Below are 5,132 nucleotides of genomic sequence, written 5' to 3'. Positions count from 1 at the left end.
CCCCCGCCAATCCCTTGCCCGTTGTTGTCGTGGGGGGGGCTTAGGAGATGGAGACTGAGACCGAATGCAGGGATCTCCCCTGCCTAGGGCCTCAGCCCTCGACTCAACTAATTTTTGCATGGTCTTTTCCCCGTCCAGCTTTTGTTTCCATCCCTTCTCCATCCTCTTCTACTATCTACTTCCTAAGGTGTGAGAGCCGTGCTGAGAGGATGAAAGGCTGCCCTTGTGCCAGTCCTGAACGGCCTGCGAGAACTATGGGCACAGTACTCCCGACTAATCTAGCCCTTACCTTTCACTAGCGATGGAGGTGGACCAGTTGATGCCTTTTATATAATCCAGGTTCCCCATGACCAGTAATGAAAATGTAATCCCTTTATCAAATAGCCCCAACCCAGGCTCTCCTTTGACCACGGCTCCGAACACTGAAACTATTACCCACTCCTCAATGCCTAGTAGTGCATTACCCACCCAAGCAGAAAATCAATCTCCAGAAGACATTCCTACCCACACAACTTCCTCAAATTCATGAACTCCACCCCTGCAACCTTCATCAAGCAACCCATCCACCCTTATTACTACCTTGCAGCCTTATTCTCCATCATTCCGTAATACTCCCTCTTCCACACGTCGCCGACTATCCACCACCACCAACCCTACAGATATCTTAAATACTCTGTTTAGCCCAGCTAAATGGGACCGATTTTTCGTGATCCCTTCTACAGCTCCTTACTCAGGCAACACTCTTCTCTTTCAACAATGCCTCCAAAAACAAGTAGAGTCCCTTTCTATACCAGACGCAATCGCTCCCGTCTTGTAACAGTCAGATTAGAAACTGAATCTATAGCTCTATCAAATTTAACTGATCTTTCTGGCAACCCCATTCCTGCAGAACCTCATCCAACCCTTAATACCTGTACCGGAACTGTCTCTCTCCCCAGCAAACTGCCCAGTCGATACCAACGATTGGTCAGACTGTGGAGAAGACATTAGGATGCCTCAAAGACCAAGATGTGAAATCAGTACATTGCTACACCATTTTTCCTAAAGGTCAACGAAAGAATCCGACTAACATTGCCAAAATTACCTTCCGTACACATGACCTTCCCTTACGTATCTACTACATCGGTGGACAATCCCTCCCTGTTCGACCATACTAACCCCCTCCCCGTCAATGTCAAAACTGTTGGGGCTTTGGACATCCTGCCAAACATTGCCGTTCCACAGACCGATGCCCCATATGTGCCCAACCTGGTCATAACCGATCAAACTGCTCAGCACAAACACGAACATGTGCTAACTGCGGCAGCCCCTATAATGTATTTTATAGAGGCTGTCCCACTTACAAGTTTGGATCTGAGGTAGCAACTCTCAGATACAAAAATGGTCTCACTTTACGTGAAGCCAGACAAGAAGCACGTCGACAAGGTTTCTCTCATACTCCATACTCTAGTAACATCGTTCGCTCAGCTCCTCCCCCTCCACCCCAAGATGTCCCCATTTCCACTTCTACATTCTACATCCCTCAGACCAATTCCTTTGCCACTCTAAACCCAGACACCCCAATCTCAACCACAGCTCCAATCTCAACTACAGCCCCAAAACCACCCCCTCTCCCTCCCCGCAGTAGACAGACTAAACGTTCTAACCCTTCTTCTCCTACAGCACAATCACCTCCACCTACCTTTACCTTTATTCCTGAGACACCAGTTTCCTCTTCCCCCCCTCATAAGAAAACCTTTATCCCACAAAACTCTCCAACAAACTCCATTGCAGAAACAATGTCTTTCTCACAAAACTCTCCAACCAATTCCACTGCAAAAACAATGGATGACATCCAAAGCTATATGCTCAAGACACAAGATCCCATAACTCATGCTCCTTCCACACTTGAAGTGGTTGCCGATATCCATACCCTTCCTCCTACTCCCTCTCAATACAACCTAACCCCCTCAATTCCGTCCACCACCGATATTCATCCTCCCAATACCCATCCTCCTGATATCCATCCCCCTCTTACTCACAGCACCCCTACACCCCTTCCTCCTAATCCCTCCCAAGACAGCACATCCCTTTCAACTCCAACTATCCATCTTTCCGATATCCACCCTCCTACCACTAATACTCCCCCCACATCTACTCCCTCCCAACACAACCCACCCCCTTCAACCCCAACTATAGGCACATTCTCCCTCCCTCCATCCCTTCTATCCTTTGCATTCCCTCTCGGATACATACGAGAATCACTCATGTCACAACAATGCCCTTCCCCAAATTCCCTACCTCCTAATACCCCTCCTTCACACCCCCAAGCTCCTTCTCCCCCAGATTCCCCAATACGTACCGTATGCGATATCACTCATAAGCTATAGCTCTCCTACATTGGAATATTCGCGGTTTCCGTTCTCATAGACCAGACCTACGTCATATCCTTCTTATAATCCATCTATTATCTATCTCCAAGAGACTTTCCTCACACACCGTCCTATTCCAATTCCCAATTACCATTTTATCTCTTCCCCACACTCCCTTTATGTCTCGTCTATACTTATACATCATAAAACAACTTATGTCATACCTCCCATACAAACTACTGTCCCGTGCACAGCTATTCGCATCTTTCTTCGCCGCTGGATCACAGTAATTTCAGTCTACTTCTCCCCATCCCATCCCATTGACTTTGCTGCCTTTGAAACTCTAATTTCCCAACTCCAACCACCTTTCCTCGTAGTTGGTGATTTCAACTGTCGCCACACTCTGTGGGGTGACTCTACCACCAACTCTCGAGGCCGATCTCTAGAACGCTTCCTCTTCACAAATAACACAATTATTCTTAATTCAGTGACAACTTCCCAGTACTCCTTTCTCCTACTTCATATGTACCACTTCCTAATCCTCCACGCTGGTGCTTTGATAGAGATGACTGGCGTACTTTCACTTCACTGTCTACTATACCTATCCCTCCACCCCCCTTACCGTCCATTTCAGATATGCTACAATGTTTTACAACCACGATCCTAAGAGCTGCCTATACAGCCATTCCTCAAACTTTAAGACCTTATACCTCTAAATGTGTTCCATGGTGGAATTCTGATTGCACCAAAGCGCTTCGCCTAAAACGAGCAGCCTGGAACGGCTATCGCTACAAACGAGGCACCCCTCACCAGCTATCTGCCCTTATTTCCTTTAAAAGGGCTTCTGCCCATCTTCGCCGTACAGTTAGAAACAGTAAAACAAATAGCTGGCAAAATTGTGTTTCATCAATTACATCTTCTACATCTATTTCAGCTGTCTGGCGACAGATCCATAAATGATCAGGCAAACATCCCCCCCATCCTGCACCCGTCCTCCATATTCAAAATTCTCTCATCTCTGAGCCTGTTGAAATAGCTAATGAACTGGGTAACTGTTTCAGCCAGGTCAGTAGCGGCTCTCACCTTTCCCCACACTTTTCTTCCATTAAAGCCATCAAGGAACGCGTCCCTACCTCTAAATCTTTCCCCATCCTTTACTCTCGGTCACGTACGGTTCCCAAACCCCCACTCTTCTTGTATAACGCTCCACTCTAATACCGTTCTTCTGGCAAATTTCTAGGCGTTATATTTGATTCCAAATTGTTCTGGCGAGACCATATCTTGTGCATCAAAGAAAAAGCTCAACACCATCTCCAAATCTTACAAACTCTTTCACACCTCACCTGGGGCTCAGATCGCAAAACTCTCCTCCATCTTCATGTTACCTTGATTCTCTCCACTCTAGATTATGGATGCCATATCTACTCCTCTGCCTCAACCTCTCTTCTTGCTCATCTTGATACAATCCACCAAAGCGGTCTCCGCTTAGCCCTAGGCGCCTTCCGCTCCTCTCAAGTTGAGAGCCTATATACTGAATCTGGCATGCCGTCCCTCTCTCGACGTCGAGCACTTCTCTCTCTTCGATGCTATGCTCGATTTCACCAATTTTCCCTTACCAAAATAACTATTCCACAATCCTTACTTCATACCTTTACCTTTTCTTCACGTTTACCAACTCCTCTCCCCGTACGCATGGATACCCTCCTCTCCCATTCCCCCTTTCCTCACCTCCGACCTCTCCCACTTTCTGTTCATTCCATTCCTCCATGACTTATACCTAATCCCTGTATTTGCTCCTCAGTTTTCCCTGACCCACCAAAATCAGATATCCCCCCCTCTATCCTTCTCACTCATTTCCTTGACCATGTCTCCATTCATTCCTCCAGTATTCATGTTTACACTGACGGTTCCAAATCCATCTCAGGAGCTGGATTCGCAGTAACATTCCCAAACTGCACTTTCAAAGACACCCTCCCTCCTGAATCTAGTGTCCTTACTACAGAACTGTATGCACTCCTTTTTGCCTTAAGACGCATATACTCATCCCCCTCTTCCTCTTTTACTATTTTTACTGACTCCCGTAATTCTATAACCCTCATAAAGTCTATACACTCGACCAATCCCCTTGTCTGTAAGATCCAGAACTGGTTGTTCTATCTGTCCACACGTCACAAATCTGTCAGATTTTGCTGGGTACCCAGCCATGTTGGAATCCCTGGCAATGAACAGGCAGATACTCTTGCACGCTATGCCGCAATGTCCACATCACCTCAACTACGCTTCTCACATATTCCAGTTACGGATTATTACCCCCACTTTAAAACCTTCTTGTATACCCGATGGCAATCTTTTTGGTCAAGACTCCACAACAATAAATTACATACCGTAAAACCATCAATCTCCTCTTGGTCAGCTCCATTTCACAAAAACAGACGTTGGGAGACGGCCCTCGCACGATTACGTATTGGCCACACTCGCCTAACACAGGCCTATCTAATGTCACACTCAGACCCGCCCCTATGTCCTCTATGTAACGTCCCTCTTTCAGTTCCACACATTCTCTTGTCCTGTCCACGCTTTAATACAGCACGTACCTCTGCTTTTCCACACCTATCCTCCCTTCACCGATCTCCCAACATATCGGACATCCTTACAGAATCTCACAACTTCTGCCTCGACAACCTGTTCTCCTTCCTCAGACGCATAAATATCCTTCACTTGATCTAACTCCCTTACCTAAATCACCATAACCTTTTCCCCCATCTTCAACCTTTCAACACT

The sequence above is a fragment of the Penaeus vannamei genome, chromosome 1 (assembly GCF_042767895.1).
Source record: "Penaeus vannamei isolate JL-2024 chromosome 1, ASM4276789v1, whole genome shotgun sequence".
In the NCBI taxonomy this organism is placed as follows: domain Eukaryota; kingdom Metazoa; phylum Arthropoda; class Malacostraca; order Decapoda; family Penaeidae; genus Penaeus; species Penaeus vannamei.
The sequence above is the reverse complement of the archived record's forward strand: the minus strand, read 5'-3'. Positions refer to the sequence as shown.